Genomic DNA, 27,128 nt, shown 5'->3' with positions numbered 1-27,128 from the left:
AGTCCAGGTACATTTATTGGTGCGAATCAAACAAGTTGATGGTTTTCTTATTATATATATTGTGGTGACCCACTCCTCTACGCAGTCCAGGTACATTTATTGGTGCGATTCATAAAAGTTCAGGGTTTTTAATATATATTGTGGTGACCCACTCCTCTACGCAGTCCAGGTACATTTATTGGTGCGAATCATAAAAGTTCAGGGTTTTTAATATATATTGTGGTGACCCACTCCTCTACGCAGTCCAGGTACATTTATTGGTGCGAATCATAAAAGTTCAGGGTTTTTAATATATATTGTGGTGACCCACTCCTCTACGCAGTCCAGAAAGATACCTTGTTGCAACGTTTTGGACTAATAACTATATTGTGAGGTGTTCAGAATACACTGTAAATTAGTGGAAATGCTTGTTATTGAATGTTATTGAGGTTAATAATAGCCTAGGAGTGAAAATAAGCCCAAAAACTTGATTTTTAAACTTTTTATGTTTTTTTCAAAAAAAATCCGAATCCAAAACCTTAAATCCGAACCGAGACCTTTCGTCAAGTGTTTTGCGAGACAAATCCGAACCCCAAAAATAACGAAAATCCGGATCCAAAACACAAAACACGAGACCTCAAAAGTCGCCGGTGCACATCCCTAATTTTAGTATGTATCCTGTGCTGCCACAAATCACCTCCTGATGGGAAAACTAGGAAGGAAAATTGTGACTCACTGATTTTCTTGCCGGGGTTGATTTCCATTTTCGGAACCCTGAGCTTGTCCCCTTGTTTTTAATGGGAAACAGCCAGAGTTATTTAGCGCCGGGGTCAGTTTTGGATTTTAGTGCCCCCCAATTTTGCTGCCCATTTTAATTTATTTATCTATTATTGAGTTTTCCCACTTATTTCATTAAAGTCACCAGCGCAGAATTACATCAGGTGATAGAGAACATGTACTGCCTATTAAAAAATATAGTAATTGTGACGTGCTACTTTGGGAAGCACCATATGCAATGTGCTTTATTAAAGCAACGTGGCACATTACATGAACGACATCGTGACACGCTGGGTGTCCCATTAACATTTGCTATATCTGCAGATTTCAGCCGCCACATATAGGCTTATAAAATATGCCATGAATTTGCAGAGAAGCAGAATTTTTAGCCAGCCAATGGGAGGAGTTGGGCAGAGTCAGAGCGTTCCCTTCAAAGTATGGAACAGGCACAACGGTGCACCTAGTTTTATGAAGCAGTACAAAAATTACATTTAATCTGGCAGAGTGAGATTACTGCAGTGAGATTAAGGGAAGAGATTACATTTTTCAGGGTGTTCCTTGCTGTGCAGAGGGAGATATGGCTATTCTGTAAAAATACCTCTAAGCTGGTGGAAATTGGATCTCTCGTTATAATTATTAATTAATGAGACACTATTATTAATGAGACAAGTCTTGCACCTTTTTATTTGTTATTTTGCCAGGAAGCAAATTTCGCAGTGCGTCTCTTTAGATAGTTTGTGTTCTCTCTGCACTTGTAGGGGTACTTATAGATTGCAGAGCTGAGAGTAAGGTTTCACATCACTCCATGACCTGATCAAGTGATTTTCCTGTTTATCCTCATTAAAATAGTTTAAAATAATAAAAGTAATATTTTCACATTTTAAATTGCATTATAAACAGCTTATAAACTTTAATATATTGGGTCATAGTACGCTGGAAGGTCTTTAGACTATTCTTCATTATACCCCAGGTTCCGGTAGTGTCCAATATCATAACTGGATACTGTTTGACACATAGGACATGAAAGAAGAAATGTTCTAAAAGTTAGACAGTTAAAGAAACTAAATTATTTAATGGCAGCACTATGTGCCCCAGGCAGGAAGTGATAATATATAAAGTTCTTTCTCTTTTCAGTTTAAATGCTATTGAGAGAGTTTTTAAAAGTATAAGTAAAATAAAGTACTTACAGTATTTCTGATTTTATTTAACTGAGTTATGTAAAGTCTTTGAGACAGAATTTCCCTGTATACTATTTGTTATTTCCTAGTTTCAGGTGTAGGAACTAGAAAATCACAAACTAACTCAACATAGATTTTATTTTTGTTCAATCCTCTTTGAATGCTAGTCGGCTCGCTGCAGGTTAACATTAAAGAATTCTCAGAATTAAAGTCGTGTCCATGTAACTAGTGTTAGAACTAGTACTAGTGTTAGTATAAACTGAATAACTTTGTATCATAACATGAGGGATGGAATGAGTTGTCAGTGATAAGGATATGAGGGGAGGAAACAAAACTATAACAGGTTTGATAGACCTGCCCAGGCCAAACCCTAAATCGCCTGTCTGACACTTGCTTTTAGGCCTGACATTTACCTCTAATCTCCACCTGAGAGACACACTCTCTTTCTGCAGCCTCATTATTAAGTCATCTGTGAGCTGCCTCTCTTTTACAGCCTCCTGGCAATTGCTGCATATATTGCGACTCTTTCCCGCACAGATGTGTGATAATTGGGCGACTTTTGTATCTACATCATAGTTGTTCTGAAGTGGAGCATGATCAGTGATTAATATGGACTTCTTGCCAAGGAGATACCACCAGAGGGTTTCTGTAGCCCATTTATTGGCGACACATTCTTTCTCTGCCATGGTATACTTTAGTTCCTGTGGAAGGAGAATACGGCTCAAATAGATTATGAGATTTTCGGCACCATCATGAAAACAAATTCGCTTTTGGTTCTTGTCACATCGGACACTGTCCCAGAATATAACCCACTACATTCAAAGCAAAGATGGTCTGGCTTGTTTGTTTCTCACAATCTATTCCCCAGTTGGTTCATTCTTGGTTGAGTCATTTTCTCTGTGGTGACAGCTATTTTCTTCCTCTTTCATCTGCTGGCACATACACCATGTCTGGGCCTTTGCAGGGATAGTAATTCCAATCTAGGCGAGTCTTCTTCTCCCTCTTTTTAATCTGGCACAGTATAAATAGTGGCTTCAGCTTTGCCTAGATCTAAATAAGCTTTCTGTTCATTTCAACACAGAAATAGTGCCAAGATGCCAAGATGCAGGACCACTATTCATGAGGCCTTTTCTCTCACCTGAGTACTCTTTCAAACATTAACTGTTATTGGTTTAGGGCAAGTCAGCTAAGCAGTCGCCTATCACTGTAAGAACTCAACAGTCTTCCTGCTAACCTGCATATGAATTTGGGCTGTATGGTTCCTGTGTGCCCCTCTGCTGTAAGCCTTCCCAAAGAATCCCACTGCAAACACCAGCTCTCCAGTAACTGTCTTCTTTTTAATCACATTATAGACTGTGACATTACAAGGGGTGAACCTCACCAATCTGCTGTCTGAAGCAGTAAGAGAACTGGAGTATATCTGATCCCTAATACAAAATCACCATATGTTTTGCTGTATTAGTTATATGCACTGCTAAAGATCACCATTCTGTAATTTGTAAGTATTATTAGTTCTTGGGACAAGAAAAATATCACTAATTTAGACAAACCTTGTTATATGAATTTCTTTAAATTTGCTGCCTGAGACGACTGCAACAGGGTGTCTATAATTATACCTAGGTGTGCTTAGCCTTTCACTGAGCTCCAATGAGACATGTGACAGACATGACATCACCACTATTACCGATGGACACTCCTTTGGGCTTTTAAGTTACAAATGTCACAATGGATTTAATTGTTTCTGAAAATCAGGGTGAAAAGAAAAGTAATGTAGAAAAGTAATAACATATGTTAGATAATAAAGGATTACACACAGAAAGCAGAATACAAGCATAGCAGTGATATACAGCAGCTGTTCTGCCATTTACATAGTTACAATGATAAGCTAACAACGTAATCATGGTCATGCAACAGTTAAAGCTTCTATAAACTCTTATCACTCGCTCAGCATGATGTGAGAAATATTTCCGCTTGTCTGGGAAATGCAAGGAAGACAGATGTAGAATAACCAACGCGAAACTATAGCAAACATTGATGCTGCTATAATGGTACCAACATTGCTGCCAGCTTTACTTTCTTTTCAGGGTATTACAGAAAGATATATATTTTTACCCTTAAATACAATGGGCTTGATGAGTTTGGTGTATGTTTGATGCAAGTTTGGTGCAATCTATGCTCAAAATAGGCGCATGTAAAAATAACATATTTACACCCATATACTGATCCCCACGTATCACAAGATGTGTGCAGCTCTACACTTGTAGCATATGTGCCAGGTTTAAACCAGACATACATTTATTTCATAGCAAAAAGCACATTTACCATTAGGCTTGCTGCAGATGTAATATTTATTCTTGTGTACGAATGAAAGTAGCAAAAAAATTACATCCACAAATCCTAAAATATTTGTACGATCAATACAGAAAGCACCTATCAGCTTCACAGGCAAATTTCTAGCAGCCAATCAGAGTCAGTTACTGCTGGCGATTGTTGTTATCATTATCAGTGTGTATTTGCACAAAAATACAATTCCTGACAGGCATATATACGTCGCCATGCTGGTCTGCCTCAGCCACAGATGCGTGAACATGCCCTTACTGTAATCAGCTTACCTCACTAGTACCACCTCTCCTGTGGTAAGGAGGAAGTGTCAGATGTCAGCGAGTCTGCATCTGTGCTATGTGTACCCTCTCTTTGTGCGCATGAGCAGTTTATGTAACAAACATGGGCATACGTCCAACTCAAGCCCATTAATTTACTAGAATTCAAAAATATACTACAAGAAAGCTGTATTGAGATGAGTGACATTTGCAAAACTGTTCTGTGCAGAATACATTTTGGTGCCTAATTTTTGTGGATTCTTTGGCGGAATTTGTCTTTATCTGTTCTGTGCAGAATCCCCCTCAACCAAGCCACAGAGCAGACAAAACGGACCATAGTTGTGTGCTCGTTGTGTTCGTTCTCTCTCTCTCTCTATCTCTTTCTCTCTCTCTCTCCCTCTCTCTCTCTCTTTCTCTCTCTCTCTCCCTCTCCCTCTCTCTCTCTCTCTATCTCTTTCTCTCTATCCCTCTCTCTCTCTCTACTGCAAAAGGCGGAATGCGGTATTTACAAATACTATGCACAATGTCATTTTGTGTAAAGCAGAACGTTGAGAATTGTATCACTGACACTTGGGACCTCTGCAACAGTCTATTCTGCAGCAAAACGTTATTTATGAGAAACATCATCCAGATTATTCTTTAAAAGTCAGAGAAAACATATATTTTATATTTCTTTGTAGATTTACCCATAATAAGAAAAATGTTAATATTTATGTTATTGTAAACCCTTGCATTTACTCTGGATGGATTCTTATGAAAATCCAATCAAGATTAGCCTACATTGGTTGAATTATACTAGTTCTACCAATATGCCCTTGAAAGTGGGTTGTTAAAATGGAAAGTGATTAGTAATGAGAACTTCCACTGGTTTAATGCAAATATTATTAATCTCTTTAACACTCAACATGTTTGTGGGGTGTTAGTATAGAGGGTTATTAGGGAAGCTCTTTAAAGAACTTTTGACAAATTAAGTGTAAGACTTCAATAGCTGGTAACAAGAAACCTGCAGCCACCAACGTGTTCACCAGAGAGAGACTTTGTGGCCCCAGTGATTAGCTTGCTGATTAGGCGTTTCATCATGATATTTAACCTAGTAGAAATACTAATCATGTTCGCTATCTGCCCTCTGCTCCCCATCAGTGCTCTACAACAGTGAGAAACACGGACGTGGAGCAGGAGAGGTGGAAGGACTGATTGTTGCTCAGTATGCGATGAGCATGTTGAGTGCATTTTCGATCTGCTCCTCTCCGGTCAGAACCAAGGAGAACCATATATATTAAATTATTGATCAAAGGGATATAGAGAGAGATTCATTGGTGATCAGTTGCCTGATTCATTAAGTAAAGTTAAGCAATAAATTGAGTAAGTTTTCTTACTTAAGTGTTTTGAACAAAACCATGTTGCAATGCAAGGGGTGCAAATGAGTTTAGTATTTTGCACATAAGGAAAATACTGTCTGTGTTTTCATGTAGCACACAGATACTTGATAGCTTATTTGTACACTGAAATTTAAAGTTGATCTAGGACATGCCCTACCCCAAATATAAATCTGCCATCACATTATAAATTTACCTCTCCCTCCAATGCAACATGGTTTTGCCTTACTTGCTTACTTTTGCTTAAATTTCCTTAATGAATCAGGCCCCAGGACACTAATTATATTGTGTATGCTTATATTAAAATATGTGAGCGTGCCTTTAAATATACAGTGAACTGCTGCATTAAGTTAGAGCGAGACAGAGCCAGACAGAGCGAGACAGAGCGAGACAGAGAGAGACAGATACTTGTGCCATTATACAGAACAAGCCCCCAACACTTCTCCACTCAGTGCCAATGAAAACTGAGCGTGTTACTCCAGATGATCTGAGATCAGATGATCAGTTGAGAACTTAGACTGTGGACCTCTCAGAAACAATTCAGTGAGCTGATGGACATATAGACAAGAGGAGCCGTCCACCCACTTTTATCTTACATACCCCCTGCCCATCAGCTCTATTTTACTTGCCCACTTGCCCAAAACAGAACAAAAATGGTGGTAACACTAAAGGCCAAATTCCAACTGTGAGAAATTCAGGTTTCAAATGTGGGATGAGATAAATATTCTGTGTGAAACTTTTTAAAAAAGCTCTAACGGGCCTTAAAATATATTAATTACAGGTTATTTTTTTTACAATACATTTATATAAACTGTGACAGAAACACTGGAAAAGTGGCAAATGGGAGATTCCTTTTCTGGTCTTCCAGCCTGTTAGCCAGTGGCCCCTTGTCAGCCAGTGGCTGGTTAATCAGGAGTGGCCCCTTGTCAGCCAGTGGCTGGTTAATCAGAAGTGGCCCCTTGTCTGCCTGGTGGTTGGTGCATGTCCACTCATTCTACTCAGCACCTTCTTTCAAAGAACATTTGGATCTGTCACCTGGTTTCTCTCAAGCTGGGCACTAATATACACTCATTGAGTGGGGTCTATCCATGGTCACACTCAATAAACTAACAAGTGCAGTCTTGCTACCTACCTCAACTACCTGACAAGTCAGCATTATAGTATCCTGGACTCCCTCTATGACTCACTCTCTGACTGTCCACAGTCTTTCTTCCCACATTGGGTGACAAAGCCTCCATATCAGCACTCATGCTCGGTCACATAGCAACTGGAACTATTAGACAAGCCCTAGACCTCCTCAGCACACTCCTTCAATAGATTAGATAAGCAAACCCTGGTCCTCTGGCCATTTCGGAGTCCTGAGTTATACTGTTAACACCAGATTAGTAACAGTGTAAATGTTGGCAGATTCATTCTGTTGACATGTTTAACATGGTGGCATCGGGACTGTTGACACTAGTAATGTTGACAGTCACAATGCCAATATTCATAGGGCAGTGTCAGCAGCAGCCAGCTAACCTGCCTGTCACGGAATTAGCAGAGGTGGCCACTAGCCGCTATTGGACAGGGAGGTGCGGAGTCTAACGTACCCCCAGTATTCAACAGGGACTCCCGCAGGAGAGTTTGGGCTTTGCTGTAAGGGATACACAGGTCGCGGTTCTCTGAGAAAGTCATCGGCGTAGTGATGGGAGTAGTCAGGCGTAGTAGAACAATCTGGGTCAGAACCTGCCCAGCAGAGCAATACAGAGGGAGAATCCAGGGAATAGTCAGGGCAAGCCAGGAGATAAAAACCAACCGACAATAAGGTACCAAACACAAACCAGGAGAATAGTAGGAAAAACCAAGCTGAGTCAGAACCAAGATCTGCAGAATACAGGAACCACAGGTAAGTGCTGGAGCAAAGTAGTGAACCTCCATATAAGCAGCCAGAAGCACCCTGATTGGGTGATGGAATCTCGGCGCTAACAGGGACGTGTGGCCTACAGAGCATGCTCATAGAGTGGAAGAAAAAACAAGGGAACGTCTCATTGCTAGGCAACAGGGTGCAGTAATCGGCAAGGGACAGGTGTCCGTCTCCTTCACCTAGTGTTAGTACGGAGACGGCGCCTGACTCTGCCGGACTCACCCCTAACAGGCATTACATATAGAATTATGCTGTGTTTTTTATTAACAGACAGATAAAGGACAACTAATTTGTTTTTGTTCTTTGCAGTACAGATTACTACAGATATAAAAGTTAAAAAGATGACAAAACTCCCCCGCTCACAGTATTATATGTATTGTAGATATTCACTACCTTTATTAAACCCTCTCATCTCTTTCCAGAGTAAACATAGCACATAATGATAGGTTATACGGAAATACAGAAGGGGATTCCCAACAACCCTGTTCTTCAAACAATGAAAAAATCATGAAGGTGAAAATAATACAAATTGCTGAATAAATAATACGACCTGCAATACACACAGTTAGGGCATCGGGCATCTCGGGCATGAGGTACATTGCTGCATATGACCCCGCAAGGGTTCTGCGGTGCCATACATACAACGAAATGACAAAATATAATAAGCAAAAAATAAATACAAACAGCAAATTTACAAAATAACATAATTCCTACCGGCAAAATACCATAATTACGTAAGGCAAACACTAGGAATGAGGGTCCTGCTCGTGCGAGCTGATATTCTAGTCTCGCGCTTTTTAGGTTATTGCATTTTATCCTCTACAAAACTAGTACCCTCAGTGTTTTAATGGGCTGAGTACTTGTCCTCTTCTACAGATGCACATTTATTTTAGTCTATGTAATGGTGGAAAAGAAGCAGAATGATTGGCTGATCCCTCTCCAGTATCACACAACAGTTTCACCCCATATCTGTACAGCACATCTGGATAGGTCTCCTTTTTACAATAGAACATACAACAACCAACGTGTTACTGTAATAGTGATAGCTACGATGTGCTAGAAACACCCGATGTAGCGTTTAGAGCCCCTTCTGCAGCTTGCCTTTGAAGAGGGTGCATTTCAATATAGAAACATTAAGAGAGAGAGGCAGAAGTTCTTTATAATTTTATATTACGCAGTAAGATATTCGGTATCGGGAAAAACCAGCCAGTAAGTGCTAAACTGCAAATGGAGCATAGACTGAGGTATTAGGGCTCCTTTCTCTCTGACACTGATAAATCCATGTGGCATGCAGCTTTTCATGTCTATAAATACACTCCAAGATATCTCACATGCATCAAAACCTATGATATATTCAGTTCTATTCATGTTCAATAACCTGTGTGCACTATCTGTCTGAAATCTGGAGAAAAAAACCCCAGTATTCCTAGAAACGAAAAACTGTAGGTGCGGAGAACATTAGGTCTTTCATGGGAAAACTGGGACAGACAGATAGGAGCCCTTTTCTGATTGGGCCAGAAAATTCAACTCTATTGGTTAGTAGGGTTGTGAAGCTCAGTTTCCAGGCCCTGAACAGAACCTGATTCCCCTGTCATTGCCCAGAGCCGATATGGAGATCAGCCTAGAACCTCCATGTGTGGTACAATGAGAGGGGCTGATGGAAAGTTAAACGGAAGTCGCACGCAAAGTGTATTTGCAGAAAATGTGCATAAAACGGGATTATATTTGTTGGCCATGTGGGGTCACATGCAACAAAGGAAACATTTAACTCGGTACCAGCCGTGAGATACACCAGGTAAATGTCATTGACCGATGTGCGTATTGTGCAGCTGGATGCAGAGTGGAAACAATACATATAGCGCAGCATTGCTCTGGTTTCTGGTACACATCCCATGTGCATCATCTTATCTAACTAGTTTTCCTTGTACTGCTTTATTCCCTTACACCCGCTATTAAACTGCTGTGATTGTTTGTGTCATTTCATTGTTACAACTGTTGATAGGGGAAATTGTGTAACGTAATAAAGAACATACATATGTTTTAATTGTCATTTTTCTTTGTTTTTTTCACTTTGTTAATATTATGTGACATTCCAATGTACTAAATATAAATGTACACATTACAACCTTATTAAATACATGTATAAATTACTGTCACTGCAACTTAATAACATTATTCCTTCCTTTTTCTACACTAAAACACACTGTTAGTGGAACGAAAACAGACAAATATGAATAAAAAAGAAAAGATTTATTATATAATATAAATAAAATCACTAGTTTTGTCATCTCTAATATAATCATCACTAATATCATCATCACTAATATCATCATCACTAATATCGTCATCACTAATATCATCAACACTAATATCATCATCACTAATATCATCACTAATATCGTCATCACTAATATCATCATCACTAATATCATCACTAATATCGTCATCACTAATATCATCATCACTAATATCATCATCACTAATATCGTCATCACTAATATCATCATCACTAACATCATCATCACTAATATCATCATCACTAATATCGTCATCACTAATATCGTCATCACTAATATCATCATCACTAACATCATCATCACTAATATCATCATCACTAATATCGTCATCACTAATATCGTCATCACTAATATCATCATCACTAATATCATCACTAATATCGTCATCACTAATATCATCATCACTAATATCATCATCACTAATATCGTCATCACTAATATCATCATCACTAGTATCGTCATCACTAATATCTTCATCACTAATATCATCATCACTAATATCATCATCACTAATATCGTCATCACTAACATCGTCATCACTAATATCATCATCACTAATATCATCATCACTAATATCGTGATCACTAATATCATTATCACTAATATCATCATCACTATTATTGTCATCACTAATATCATCATCACTAATATCATCATCACTAATATTGTTATCACTAATATCGTCATCACTAATATCATCATCACTAGTATCATCATCACTAATATCGTCATCACTAATTTCATCATCACTAATATCATCATCACTAATATCATCATCACTAATATAGACAGTTGGTACCAAGTCACCATAACATTCCTGGGCTCAATCCAACATTTCATTTCACTTACAAACCAACATAAATCTCCAGATTCTTTATTGCTGTTCTGTTATTGATCTCCATACATTACAATGAGGGAGTTTCTTGATAAAAACCAGCATGAAATCCGTATTTATTATCCACTCCTGTCGTCCTTGTTGCAGACCTGCTCAGTAATCGTACGTTCATCAGTGAACTAGGGCTGACAAGCTAGATGAGGGAGGACGTGGGTCATATTGGACTTGATTTATATTCAAAAGCAAGTCCATTTGCGTGTCGTATCTTGCACAAAAATGCTCTGCGCATGAATCAGAACAGGACGCCAGTGAACACAATTACATGCGATTCATTTCCGCACGCAACTCTTTTGACTGCCTATGATTGAAGGCCGATATTGAGGGGTGAGAGCGACAGACTAATATAGACAATGTACAGTAAGTGTGTGCAGAGGTTGAGCACACACGTGTGGTGGATTAAGGCTCTGGGCATCTCTGAGGCACGTTTTATAGCTGTATAAATTGCACCAGTTACAGGGCAGGTACAGGGCAGGTATAAGTGGCAACTAATAGTAATGATTACATATATAAGTGTGTGCCAGAACATGCGTTTGCAAGTAAGAGAAACTCTAAAAATCCATTTTACGTACAGTAGGTGGTAAGAACATCCTGATTTACGTATTTCATGCAAAAAAATAAACAAATATATATTTTTTTTTTTAAAAAAACATTTTTTTTTTATTAATGATTATAGCAGTAAGAGTTGTAAATTCATTTTATAAAATATATATTTTTTTGCATACGTTCTGATGGGACTTGATATTCCACTTATTCATGTGTGTATCCTGCAGTCTGCTCTGTCTGTCTGCGTACGGCACCTTACTTATAGCCAGAGGGTGCTTATACCAAGACTGAAATGGAAACGTTAATGGAGATCCACTTGTATTTGAATATGGGCGTACGTTCACTATATGGACAAAAGTATTCGGACGCTTGACTATTACACCAACAGGGACTGTAATAACATTGTATTCAAATACATATACTTTAATATGGAGTTGGTCCCCTTTTTAAAGTGATAACAGTCTCCCCTCTTCTTGGAAGGTTTTCCACAAGATGTTGGAGTGTTTCTGTGGGAATTTGTGCTCATTCATTCTGTAGAGCATTGATGAGGTCAGACACTGATGTTGGATGAGAAGACCTGCTCTCAATCTCCATTCCAGTTCATCCCAAAGGTGTTCAATGGGGTTGAGGTCAGGGCTCTGTGCGGGCCAGTCAAGTTCTTCCACACCGAACTCATCAAACCATGTCTATGTAGTCTGTGCTTTGTGCAGTGGGGCACAGTCATGTTGGAATAGAAAAGGGCCTTCCCCAAACTGTTGTCACAAAGTTGGAAGCATAGCATTGTCCAAAATGACTTTAAAGATTGCCCTTTACTGGATATAAGGGGCCTAGCCCAAACCCTGATAAACATACCCATACCATTATCCCTCCTCCACCAAACTTAACAGTTGGCATAATGCAGTCAGGCAGGTAACGTTCTCCCAGCATTTGCTAAAACCCAGACTCACCCATCTGACTGCAAAACAGAGAAGCGTTATTTGTCACTTCATAGAACATGTTTAAACTGCTCCACAGTCCAGTGTCGGTGTGCTTTACACCACTCCATCCGACGCTTGGTATTGGTCTTGGTGATGCAGCTGCTCAGCCATGGAAACCCCATTCCATTAAGCTCCCATTCTGTGATTTAACGTGGTCTTCCGCTTCATGGCTGAGTTGCTGTTGTTCCTAAACGCTTCCACTTTCTAATAATATTACTTACAGCTGACCGTGAAATATCCAGCAGGGATGAAATTTTTACTAACCATCTAAAGGTGGCATCCTATCACAGTACCACACATCCTATCACAGTACCACACATCCTATCACAGTACCACACATCCTATCACAGTACCACACATCCTATCACAGTACCACACATCCTATCACAGTACCACACATCCTATCACAGTACCACACATCCTATCACAGTACCACACATCCTATCACAGTACCACACATCCTATCACAGTACCACACATCCTATCACAGTACCACACATCCTATCACAGTACCACACATCCTATCCCAGTACCACACATCCTATCACAATACCACACATCCTATCCCAGTAATACACATCCTATCACAGTACCACACATCCTATCCCAGTACCACACATCCTATCACAGTACCACACATTCTATCACAGTACCACACATCCTATCACAGTACCACACATCCTATCACAATACCACACATCCTATCCCAGTACCACACATCCTATCACAGTACCACACATCCTATCACAGTATCACACATTCTATCACAGTACCACACATCCTATCACAGTACCACACATCCTATCACAGTATCACACATTCTATCACAGTACCACACATCCTATCACAGTACCACACATCCTATCACAGTACCACACATTCTATCACAGTACCACACATCCTATCACAGTACCACACATCCTATCACAATACCACACATCCTATCCCAGTACCACACATCCTATCACAGTACCACACATCCTATCACAGTATCACTCATCCTATCACAATACCACACATCCTATCCCAGTACCACACATCCTATCACAGTACCACACATCCTATCACAGTACCACACATCCTATCACAATACCACACATCCTCTCCCAGTACCACACATCCTATCCCAGTACCACACATCCTATCACAGTACCACACTTGAAGTCACTGAGCTCTTCAGAACACCCCATTTTCTATTACAAATGTTTGTACATGGAGACTGCATGGCTGGTGCTGGATGTTATACACCTCTGGCAACGGATCTGATTGAAACACCTCAATTCAATAAGTAACAGGTGTGGCCAAATACTTTTGTCCATATAGTGTATGTGAAAGTTATGTGGCATTTTGTTTAAAATGCAAGCTGTGTTCACATTGCGTTTCAAGATGCATCGGGGGAAGGGGGGGGAGAGACCCATTCCCATCGCACACCCTGGACTATCCCCTCAAATGCTCTTTAAATCTGGAATCACAGGTCAACCTTAAACATACAAATACACTCTATGTTTCATGTACGTAAAATGAAATGTTTCTGTAAGTTCAATGCCTGAAGTATGACCTATATATTTATGTACTAACAGTTATTTATATATCACCAACACATTACACCAAGCTTTACAGAGAATATTTACTCATTCAAATCAATCCTTGCGCCATTGGAGCTTACAATCTATATTCCCTATCCTATGTACACACACACATTAGAGCTATTGCCGTCAGAATGTCTTTGGCGCGTGGCAGGAAACCGGACCACCTGGGACAACAGCCACGCGAACACAGAGAGAACATCCAAACGCTGCACAGATAGAGCCCTGGTTGGAATCAAACCCATGACCCAGCGCTGTGAGGCAGCAATGCTAACCACAGTGCTATCATGTTACTCTAACATGCTACCAATGGTTCACCTGTGCTGGCTAATATTACATATTCACAGTAATACATATGTGTACAAATGTACTTTTCCTTCAACATAACATAAATACTTTTAAATAAAACGTTTAACAAGTAGCAGCTGTAAATGTAAATCCCCTGGAAGGTTTTCTTTCACTATCTGCTGAATCTTTTCTTAACAACCTCAGTTTTTAACACTGTGATTTCCAGATCACTCAGGGAACAGAGATTACTCACATTGTATATGGTATAAATATAGGTTAATTGACATAGAAAATAACACTTTCACATGACCAGGAAGCAAATTCAAAGCACAAATAGCTGTAACCTTAAAAAGGTAAATTAAATAATTAAATAGGATGAAACATAAACAATACAAAAGACTGGAATAAAGTGACATCAGATTAGATGTACAGGAGGTGAAACAGTTACCAGATAGGAAGAGATAAGATGTCAGATTAGTTCTACAGCTCTGGGTGGTCTTGAAGCTAATTGACACACATAACATACATTCATGGCTAATTGTTATTAGAAATAATAAAAACTTTACACATTTCTACAGTGTGATAAGTTATTGTTTTTTCCATACATTTAATCATAAGTGCAATTTAGTGAGCTGACTGAATTAATAGATGTAAAAAAAAAACAACAATGACTTCAGAGCTGTTTTTTACACTCTGGTAACTGTAGAAATACAACAAGAAAATATCATTCTGTTGAAATGTTGCAAGTCTGCATTTTCATTACAAAATACGTCTGTGCACAGAACCTCAGGATAAATACACAAAATGTATGTAATAAAATCCATACTGCTAAGAGGGGAAGAGAAGTTAGTAGAAGAGCTGAATAGTCCTGAAAACTTTGCACCTGGTTGGCCCAGCCAGACTCACCTTCTCCTTATCAGTTCCTGTACTAAGTGTCACATCCCAGCTTCACTCCCTGGAAACTAAAGTGAAAGTTGTTTCCCTTTTCCTGGGAGTAACAAACTGCAGCAGGCCGGAGGACTGTAATTACAGGGCAGAACTGAATAGGGCTGTGCAAAGTAATTATGCTACTTTTCCACACTGCAGTTCTTACAAGTCTCTTATTCATAGCTTATTTTGGCTTGTGTGATTCCCAATTTAGAACTGTGAGGTTAGCAACATACAGTTGTGGCTGCCTCACAGAAGGTGTGTTCAGAGCCTTGTGGATGGAAGCTGCAATGATCATTCTTGTGCTGTATATGAATAAGTAAATATATCACATTGTTTCTAGTGTAAGCTTGTGAGTTACTCATTTACTCTATGGACCTGAATAGTTGGAGTAACTCCCATGGGACTAACATAGGTCCTGATGTTCAGAACTTGTCACATTGGAGAGTATAATGTAGGTCTGCTCCTCACCGTGTTATGTCAGCTAACAGAATAACATTTGTAAGTTCCGATTTGTAGCCCTGAATTCATCACAGCAGGGAAGCTGAGCCCCATAGAGGTTAAAAAAATATAAATATAAATTTGAAAAGGTTCCTGTATAACTCCTCATAGAAAATGTAGAGTATAAACACAGTACTTCATGTGAAAGTCCAATATTGTCACAACAAGCTTGTTAAAGTTTGCCAATTTGCAGCCCAACCTGCAGCTAGAGTTGGATGTACGTCCAACTTTCACAAGCAAAATTTCACATGTGCGCAGTAAAACAACATAAAATGCACTTACAGTCCCCTGGAGATGTGGATTGTGGGTCTGCAAGTGCCACTGATATACAGAACAGGAGATGCAGCCTATACTGTGTACATAATCTAATGCATTAAGATACATGTACCTCAACATAGCCAAGTAAGAGTAGAATTGGGTGGCCTACATTGGACTGTTCTTGTGTCTCAAATTGCACTCAACTCCACAAGAGTTCTTGGGCTAGATTTACTAAACGGCAGGTTTGCAAAAGTGGAGATGTTGCCTATAGCAACCAATCAGACTCTGTCATTTATTAAGTACATTCTACAAAATGATAGCTAGAATCTGATTGGTCGCTATAGGCAACATCTCCACTTTTTCAAACCCGCAGTTTAGTAAATCTAGCCTCTTGTGTCTATTGTTTAAATAATATTCCTTGGTGCCTGACTCGATCTATATCAATACTTTGGGATAATACCAAAATCCAAATGAAAATTAACTTGTTTGCTAAACAACTGGTTTTAGAGATAACAATATGGGATAGTTTAAGTAAATCAATATGGGATAACCAAAGCTCTATCTGTAATTGAATAGAAAACTAATAGGGTTCAGAAATATAAATATATTGCTTTTAAAAGTATACTTGGACTTTAACTATAAAAACACCAGGCCCAGATGGGCTCTCAGCTTTATGTTATACAAAAATGATCCTATTTGTTTCTCCCCATCTGTACTATCTCTTTAAGTTCTTCAGGGTGAGTCTTTCCCCAGGGAGATGATGAAGGCTAGGATAGTGGTCATCTGTAAGGAGGACAAAGACCCGCATCAAAGGGCTAGTTATAGGCATATATCTCTTCTTCACCATGACATCAGCTAAATGCCTGAACCGGGTCCATCCCTCCTTGATTCATTATAATCAGGATGGCTTTATACCAGGGCCCCAAGCTAGAGATAACACACGAGCCAAAGACTTTATCCATGTTGTCAATTCCAGAAGATCTCCAATTATTGTTCTTTCTCTAGCTGCTGAAAAATCATTTATTAGGATCTGACAAACACTCTTATGGCTTTAGGCTTAGTTAGAAACTATCTTAATATCATATTAGCCCTACACACACCCCTCAGAGAAGGCTTTGAATATTCACACCCCATCTGATGCAGTTTTTATCTGGAATGGAGCCAGGTAAACTGGCCAATCTCTCCCTTTATCTTTGCTATTGAGATAGAGCCACTAGTTCTTCATATAAGAACAAACTCTGCTATCTGAAAAGTGCAGATTGGAGGAGATAGATCACAAACCTTATTATTTGCAGAGAGCCATATGTTAACAATGACTCATACATGTGTTCTTTCAGAAAAAAAGAGTGCTTACACGTAACCTACAATTTCTGAAGCAGGGGAAATTATGAACTATATAGAATTCTTTATAACCTCTGGATATGACCATTTATATCAGGAAAACATTCCCCAATTACTCACCACACTTCAAGCTGAATTGATTACCTGTAACAGTTTGATCATTTTGCTGCTGAGCAGGATCATGATCCCCATATGGGATGACCCAACCTTTCCTCCATGAATCTCACCTAGTAGAGTTTCCAGTTGGAGACAAGTGGGGTTTAGGCTTCTGGCTGATTTAGAAAAACAAGGTCAATATCTTCCACTGGAAGACCATCAACAGAAATTTCCATCACACTCTCTTAAGCCCTTCAAGTGTATCTAGATCTGAAACTTTCTATCAATGCCCCCCCCCCCCAGCTATAAGTTTGAGAGCTCTCACTATCTTTGAATCGCTATGTCATAGTTACTATGTAAGGGTTTGATCTCTCAACTTTATGGCCTATTCCCTATCAAGAATCAACATAAACTGGACTGGGAATGAGATTTAAATTCTCCAAAAATTCTGACTATTTTTCTGCTGGAATACATGTTTATAACACACATACCCACAAAGACCCTCAATGAAGCCTCCACCTCATCCTCCCACTGGGAATAATCATCCTCAGTCAGCTATCTGGTTTCTATGTTTTTTTACCATTTATTATGAAAAAATTCAAAAAGCAAAAACTATATTTGAGGATCATTAATGTATTCTGTTTAGTTTCCCCTGGCAAAAAAGTTGGAAACTTTAAGCTACACTCCTTAATGATATTACAAAGGATTCCACCCAAAACTGTAAATTCAAATGTGCATAGAGTTCAATAATTTATACTATAACACTTAATGTAAATACGCAGGGATCTGGCCCCCAGACCCAATTCAGGAGGTCTCTCAACACCAATAATAGTCCAAAGTAAATTTGTTTGGAAATTCTAAGGAGAGTCCACTCAATACTGAGAAAGAGCAGTTAAAAAAATAGCTTTTCCAGATTTAAATTTTGTGAGTTCAAAACAAAATTATAAAGTTGGAACTCTGCATAATATAGAAACAGAATGCTTCCAAAAAGTCATAATCAAATTCACGTTGACAATATTTCCTGTGTCACTGGCTCCCACAGAATCCGTGAGCATAATAGATCCTCGCATGCTTCTTTTGTTCAAGTTCTTAATCTGTCTCTCGTCATGTGTATCTATTGTAGTTTTCAAAGAGTTACATTTTTGTATCATCAAACCACAGCAGTTTGTTCCAATACATTTCTGGCTTGTGTAAATGTTGCTTTTTATACGTCAAACATTCACTTCCATGCATATTATTTCTGGGTAAACAATGCTGCCCTGTGGACCGATGTCCGCTTCTGCAGGTCCCATGTAGATGAAATTGGATTTTGACCCATTTGAGGAGTTTTATCAGTGTTTTTCTTCACCTTCCAGACTTTTTCTTGACTTCACAAACACAGTTGTTGTCTGACCTTATCTAAATAATGCACATTTTCTGTATCTAACAAAATGAAAATATGGAATAAAAATCAAACAATTGATGAAAACGTTTAAGCACCCAAACCAGCATCATGGGACCTCATTCTTGTGAGTCCTAAACTCATCTTGGCTTCAAAGAACACTGAAATGTATAGAGGCTGACATACAACATAGAGCTGGATTATAACCCACACCCAAGTTGCATGGACAGCTACTAAGACAACATTTAGAAACAAAATAGAAAAGAAATAAGCCCATGCTCTGTTACTTCCAAACTGTCCAGAGTACCAGCTACGTGGCTACATACATATCCTATATGAATACAGAACACAAACACAGCTGTTGTCAGTGCTTGTCATTACTATAGCAAATCTGTATATGTCTATCAAAATGAAAGTGCACATGTACAATTATATGGGTAGACAACAACTGCACATTTGTTTTTTATCTATTTTGTAACCACCCAGTGCTACCTAAAGCTCAACATGTGCAAAGCAGAGCTCATCCTCTTCCCTCCTCTAAGAGTCGCTTCCTCTCTAGGATCCATCACACTCTCCCCAGTTGCCCATGCCCGCTGCCTTGGTAGCATCCACCAGTCTGTTCTTTGTTTACTTTATACATCCAGACCGTCGTGTTGTCTTGTTGTCTGCTCCTGCAAAACAGAATATGTGCTTTTATTCCTCACCACTAATCCCTACACTGGCTCCACATTAGGTGCAGAAACCAATTCAAGCTACTCACTGTCCCCTCCCCCTCATATATCTCTAATCTTGCCACAAGATACTTTCTGTCTTGCCTCTTAGATCTGCATCTGAATCCTCTGTGATACTCACCTCTCACTCTGGCCTCCAAGACCTCTCCCATACTGCTCCCTACTAATGGAACTCCCTACTCAGACTCTTCTTCAACCTTAAATTTTTCAAGCACTCTCTCAAAACCCAACTCTTCACTTTAGCTTGAGCCAACAGTCATTACCAGATACTACTCCCTCTGGGTATTCTGCCATATACAGTCCCAATCTCAACTCTGAGTCCTACTAGCTCCTGTTGTCTAAGATTAGTACTCTCCAGGTGCTGGCTGGGCTGGGGGGTATAAGCCTCCTGGGCCAGTCCCAAAATGGGCCACCTTGGGCTGGATCACTGGTTACATGCATTTATTTTCCTTAAAATGTTCCTAATAGGCTGCTGAGCTAAATCTCGCCCCACAGGTTAACATTTACCGGCCCTCCCTTGGCATTCTCCTACTAGACTGTACACTCTTATAAGGTTGGCTCTCTCTTACTCTATCTCATGTTCTCACAACTTCACCTCCTTTATACTTATTCTGTATTTTGCATGATTTGTTGTTTCAAAATATTTATGCACCAATCCCTTTAAAATAGTTTTTCTATGTTGCAAATTGATTTTCTATAAATGTCCAGTATTTCAGCCATACATTTGATACCAAAATGTTTTGCTTTCTCCCACTATGAAGCGTTTCGTTTTATAAGTAATTAAGCGTAGATTGAGATTCCCTGTTGCAAGATGAAAAAAAAAAGTGGACATTTTTAATTTGCAATATGAACTAATAGTATTGAATGAAATAATCATCTATGTTAAATATTTTGAATGTTCTTATCATGACTTTAGTTTGACAGACAGACATCATCTGATATTTGGGTTTTATCATCATCAAAAGCTTTATTTTTTCTTGACTGTCATCAATACATACAGAGGGTCTCTATCAGGAACATGGTAAGAACATATATTATGTCAAGATATACATATTTACAAATATTGCTTTAATGAGGTTGGTAATTAATTCTTAATATTTATAAAAATATATCAATGAAGAAAATCAGAAATTAGCTTTTATCTGTCTAGTAAAAATTAGATTATAATTACAATGCTCCACAGCCTTGAACAGTGAGAAAAATATACATAACAATGGGGCATACAAAGATAAAATAAATGCTGACATGAAAACAAAGGTTAGTAAGGGCCTGCTCATGGGAGAGCTTAACTTGTAGAGGGGAAAGGTCACAGATGAGAAAGGAGGAAAAAGTGAAGATGAGAATGGAGATTGTGAGGCTGTACCAGTGTAAGTAGTATAGGTGGGAGTAGGGTAGGTGTGAGGGTGTACCAGTGTGAGTAGTATAGGTGGGAGTAGGGTAGGTGTGAGAGTTTACCAGTGTGAGTATAGGTGGGAGTAGGGTAGGTATGAGGGTGTACCAGTGTGAGTATAGGTGGGAGTAGGGTAGGTATGAGGGTGTACCAGTGTGAGTAGTATAGTTAGGAGTAGGGTAGGTGTGAGGGTGTACCAGTGTGAGTAGTATAGTTAGGAGTAGGGTAGGTGTGAGGGTGTACCAGTGGGGGTAGTATAGTTAGGAGTAGGGTAGGTATGAGGGTGTACCAGTGTGAGTAGTATAGTTAGGAGTAGGGTAGGTGTGAGGCTGTACCAGTGGGGGTAGTATAGGTAGGAGTAGAGTAGGTGTGAGGGTGTACCAGTGTGAGTAGTATAGTTAGGAGTAGGATAGGTGTGAGGGTGTACCAGTGGGGGTAGTATAGTTAGGAGTAGGGTAGGTATGAGGGTGTACCAGTGTGAGTAGTATAGTTAGGAGTAGGGTAGGTGTGAGGGTGTACCAGTGGGGGTAGTATAGTTAGGAGTAGGGTAGGTGTGAGGGTGTAGCAGTGTGAGTAGTATAGTTAGGAGTAGGGTAGGTGTGAGGGTGTACCAGTGGGGGTAGTATAGTTAGGAGTAGGGTAGGTATGAGGGTGTACCAGTGTGAGTAGTATAGTTAGGAGTAGGGTAGGTGTGAGGGTGTACCAGTGGGGGTAGTATAGGTAGGAGTAGAGTAGGTGTGAGGGTGTACCAGTGTGAGTAGTATAGTTAGGAGTAGGGTAGGTGTGAGGGTGTACCAGTGGGGGTAGTATAGGTAGGAGTAAGGTAGGTGTGAGGGTGTACCAGTGTGAGTAGTATAGTTAGGAGTAGGGTAGGTGTGAGGGTGTACCAGTGGGGGTAGTATAGGTAGGAGTAGGGTAGGTGTGAGAGTGTACCAGTGTGAGTAGTATAGGTGGGAGTAGGGTAGGTGTGAGGGTGTACCAGTGGGGGTAGTATAGGTAGGAGTAAGGTAGGTGTGAGGGTGTACCAGCGTGAGTAGTATAGGTGGGAGTAGGGTAGGTGTGAGGGTGTACCAGTGGGGGTAGTATAGGTAGGAGTAAGGTAGGTGTGAGGGTGTACCAGTGTGAGTAGTATAGGTGGGAGTAGGGTAGGTGTGAGGGTGTACCAGTGGGGGTAGTATAGGTAGGAGTAGGGTAGGTGTGAGAGTGTACCAGTGTGAGTAGTATAGGTGGGAGTAGGGTAGGTGTGAGGGTGTACCAGTGTGTGTAGTATAGGTAGTAGTAGGGTAGGTGTGAGGGTGTACCAGTGGGGGTAGTATAGGTAAGATTAGGATAGGTATGAGGGTGCCTCTGTGCCTTGTTTGGTGACACATGAAAGAAGTGTTTACCACTGACAGCTACCAACCAAGAGCACCACACTAATACCTCTTCCTCTACAATCCAACATTCTACTGGCTTATCCCACTTTCAGATCTTTGGTTTACAGTATTTACATTTAACACTCAATTTTTTAATCTATTATTTTGATGTTTAAATGTATGCTGTATTGGTCCTTTGCTCTATTTACTTTGTTATATAAATCATTCTTCTTAATAAAAAAAATTTCACCATGTGTGAATGTTAATTGATCATGTCCTGTACATATTTGCTTGCTATCTTTTTCTGCATTTTTAGCGTCATGTTAATTATCTTAAAATACCATATTTGTTTTAAAAAAGAGACTGAACACTAACTGTTACTAAAATCTGTATATAATAATGTATTTTAAAATATTAGCGCCATCTAGTGACTATAATATAAAAGTACAGGAATTTGTTTATTATTGAATTAGTTGTCCAATTTATATTGGGTATGTTAAATAATTAATGTGAAATCATATTTGACCTGTTTTTGTGCTTCTCTTACCAGGTGATGATATATTGTTCCTTTGAATGGTACATAATGTAAAATATGCTAATTAACATATTCTGACAACACTGCATTGTATAACGTCCCACAATCAGAAAAAATACTGCAGTGCTCACTGTCCCATATTCTGACAATGTTACAATCTATTGTATACTGTTGCACACTCCAACAACACTGATCTGTAGGCTGTGACATATTCTGATTACACTGCAATGTCTAATGTCCAGCGTTCGAGCACACTGTAATGTATAATGATGTACGTCATCACTATCACTATTCTCATCTTTACAGTGTTATAAGTTAATATTTATTGACAAGTGCTGGTCACATAATGGGCTATTTTGGGCTGAGTCACTGGGCCACCTGCATTTTTTTTGCTTTAAAATGTTCGTAAAAGGCTGATGAGTCGAGTCTTGCCCCCGAGCTATATTTTGCCAGCCCTCCCCTGATGGCGACCTTCTCTCATATACATTTATATTGTGCCAGCCCTCCCCTGATGGCGACCTTCTCTCATATACATTTATATTGTGCCAGCCCTCCCCTGATGGCGACCTTCTCTCATATACATTTATATTGTGCCAGCCCTCCCCTGATGGCGACCTTCTCTCATATACATTTATATTGTGCCAGCCCTCCCCTGATGGCGACCTTCTCTCATATACATTTATATTGTCCAGCCCTCCCCTGATGGCGACCTTCTCTCATATACATTTATATTGTGCCAGCCCTCCCCTGATGGCGACCTTCTCTCCTATACATTTATATTGTGCCAGCCCTCCCCTGATGGCGACCTTCTCTCATATACATTTATATTGTCCAGCCCTCCCCTGATGGCGACCTTCTCTCATATACATTTATATTGTCCAGCCCTCCCCTGATGGCGACCTTCTCTCATATACATTTATATTGTCCAGCCCTCCCCTGATAGCGACCTTCTCTCATATACATTTATATTGTGCCAGCCCTCCCCTGATGGCGACCTTCTCTCATATACATTTATATTGTGCCAGCCCTCCCCTGATGGCGACCTTCTCTCATATACATTTATATTGTGCCAGCCCTCCCCTGATGGCGACCTTCTCTCATATACATTTATATTGTGCCAGCCCTCCCCTGATGGCGACCTTCTCTCATATACATTTATATTGTGCCAGCCCTCCCCTGATGGCGACCTTCTCTCATATACATTTATATTGTGCCAGCCCTCCCCTGATGGCGACCTTCTCTCATATACATTTATATTGTGCCAGCCCTCCCCTGATGGCGACCTTCTCTCCTATACATTTATATTGTGCCAGCCCTCCCCTGATGGTGACCTTCTCTCATATACATTTATATTGTCCAGCCCTCCCCTGATGGCGACCTTCTCTCATATACATTTATATTGTGCCAGCCCTCCCCTGATGGCGACCTTCTCTCATATACATTTATATTGTGCCAGCCCTCCCCTGATGGCGACCTTCTCTCATATACATTTATATTGTGCCAGCCCTCCCCTGATGGCGACCTTCTCTCCTATACATTTATATTGTACCAGCCCTCCCCTGATGGCGACCTTCTCTCCTATACATTTATATTGTGCCAGCTCTCCCCTGATGGCGACCTTCTCTCATATACATTTATATTGTGCCAGCCCTCCCCTGATGGCGACCTTCTCTCATATACATTTATATTGTGCCAGCCCTCCCCTGATGGCGACCTTCTCTCATATACATTTATATTGTGCCAGCCCTCCCCTGATGGCGACCTTCTCTCATATACATTTATATTGTGCCAGCCCTCCCCTGATGGCGACCTTCTCTCCTATACATTTATATTGTGCCAGCCCTCCCCTGATGGCGACCTTCTCTCATATACATTTATATTGTCCAGCCCTCCCCTGATGGCGACCTTCTCTCATATACATTTATATTGTGCCAGCCCTCCCCTGATGGCGACCTTCTCTCATATACATTTATATTGTGCCAGCCCTCCCCTGATGGTGACCTTCTCTCATATACATTTATATTGTGCCAGCCCTCCCCTGATGGTGACCTTCTCTCATATACATTTATATTGTGCCAGCCCTCCCCTGATGGCGACCTTCTCTCATATACATTTATATTGTGCCAGCCCTCCCCTGATGGCGACCTTCTCTCATATACATTTATATTGTGCCAGCCCTCCCCTGATGGCGACCTTCTCTCATATACATTTATATTGTGCCAGCCCTCCCCTGATGGCGACCTTCTCTCCTATACATTTATATTGTGCCAGCCCTCCCCTGATGGCGACCTTCTCTCATATACATTTATATTGTGCCAGCCCTCCCCTGATGGCGACCTTCTCTCATATACATTTATATTGTGCCAGCCCTCCCCTGATGGCGACCTTCTCTCATATACATTTATATTGTGCCAGCCCTCCCCTGATGGTGACCTTCTCTCATATACATTTATATTGTGCCAGCCCTCCCCTGATGGCGACCTTCTCTCATATACATTTATATTGTGCCAGCCCTCCCCTGATGGCGACCTTCTCTCCTATACATTTATATTGTGCCAGCCCTCCCCTGATGGCGACCTTCTCTCCTATACATTTATATTGTGCCAGCCCTCCCCTGATGGCGACCTTCTCTCCTATACATTTATATTGTGCCAGCCCTCCCCTGATGGCGACCTTCTCTCCTATACATTTATATTGTGCCAGCCCTCCCCTGATGGCGACCTTCTCTCCTATACATTTATATTGTGCCAGCCCTCCCCTGATGGCGACCTTCTCTCCTATACATTTATATTGTGCCAGCCCTCCCCTGATGGCGACCTTCTCTCCTATACATTTATATTGTGCCAGCCCTCCCCTGATGGCGACCTTCTCTCCTATACATTTATATTGTGCCAGCCCTCCCCTGATGGCGACCTTCTCTCCTATACATTTATATTGTCCAGCCCTCCCCTGATGGCGACCTTCTCTCATATACATTTATATTGTGCCAGCCCTCCCCTGATGGCGACCTTCTCTCCTATACATTTATATTGTGCCAGCCCTCCCCTGATGGCGACCTTCTCTCCTATACATTTATATTGTCCAGCCCTCCCCTGATGGCGACCTTCTCTCATATACATTTATATTGTGCCAGCCCTCCCCTGATGGCGACCTTCTCTCATATACATTTATATTGTGCCAGCCCTCCCCTGATGGCGACCTTCTCTCCTATACATTTATATTGTCCAGCCCTCCCCTGATGGCGACCTTCTCTCATATACATTTATATTGTCCAGCCCTCCCCTGATGGCGACCTTCTCTCCTATACATTTATATTGTGCCAGCCCTCCCCTGATGGCGACCTTCTCTCATATACATTTATATTGTGCCAGCCCTCCCCTGATGGCGACCTTCTCTCCTATACATTTATATTGTCCAGCCCTCCCCTGATGGCGACCTTCTCTCATATACATTTATATTGTCCAGCCCTCCCCTGATGGCGACCTTCTCTCCTATACATTTATATTGTGCCAGCCCTCCCCTGATGGCGACCTTCTCTCATATACATTTATATTGTGCCAGCCCTCCCCTGATGGCGACCTTCTCTCATATACATTTATATTGTGCCAGCCCACCCTGATGGTGACCTTCTCTCATATACATTTATATTGTGCCAGCCCACCCTGATGGTGACCTTCTCTCATATACATTTATATTGTGCCAGCCCACCCTGATGGTGACCTTCTCTCCTATACATTTATATTGTGCCAGCCCTCCCCTGATGGCGACCTTCTATCCTATACATTTATATTGTGCCAGCCCACCCTGATGGTGACCTTCTCTCATATACATTTATATTGTGCCAGCCCACCCTGATGGTGACCTTCTCTCATATACATTTATATTGTGCCAGCCCTCCCCTGATGGCGACCTTCTCTCATATACATTTATATTGTGCCAGCCCACCCTGATGGTGACCTTCTCTCATATACATTTATATTGTGCCAGCCCACCCTGATGGTGACCTTCTCTCCTATACATTTATATTGTGCCAGCCCACCCTGATGGCGACCTTCTCTCATATACATTTATATTGTGCCAGCCCTCCCCTGATGGCGACCTTCTCTCCTATACATTTATATGTTGTGAATGCAGACAGCTCATGTTCTAGTCCTGTAATAGAAAAGAAATGGACAATATTTGTCCTCCAGTCAGGTGGCCTATGTCCATCCCTT

The 27,128-nt window shown here is 40.5% G+C and overlaps 1 protein-coding gene across 2 annotated transcripts in view; it reads right to left on the bottom strand.

Moving 5' to 3' along the window:
* Positions 1-15,437, bottom strand: part of LOC142140620 (solute carrier organic anion transporter family member 2B1-like) — a 110,735-nt gene extending 95,298 nt beyond the window's left edge. Inside the window, exon 1 of one of the 2 annotated variants that reach the window (XM_075198328.1) lies at positions 15,306-15,437. The gene's annotated coding sequence lies outside the window, so the exon portion shown is untranslated. The remainder of the gene's footprint in view (positions 1-15,305) is intronic. The other variant, XM_075198327.1, reaches the window with a different exon arrangement.
* Between the last annotated feature and the right edge of the window lie 11,691 nt (positions 15,438-27,128).

This window comes from Mixophyes fleayi, chromosome 2 (genome assembly GCF_038048845.1).
Source record: "Mixophyes fleayi isolate aMixFle1 chromosome 2, aMixFle1.hap1, whole genome shotgun sequence".
NCBI classification, from domain to species: Eukaryota; Metazoa; Chordata; class Amphibia; order Anura; family Limnodynastidae; genus Mixophyes; species Mixophyes fleayi.
This window is presented reverse-complemented; position numbering and strand designations above follow the sequence as displayed.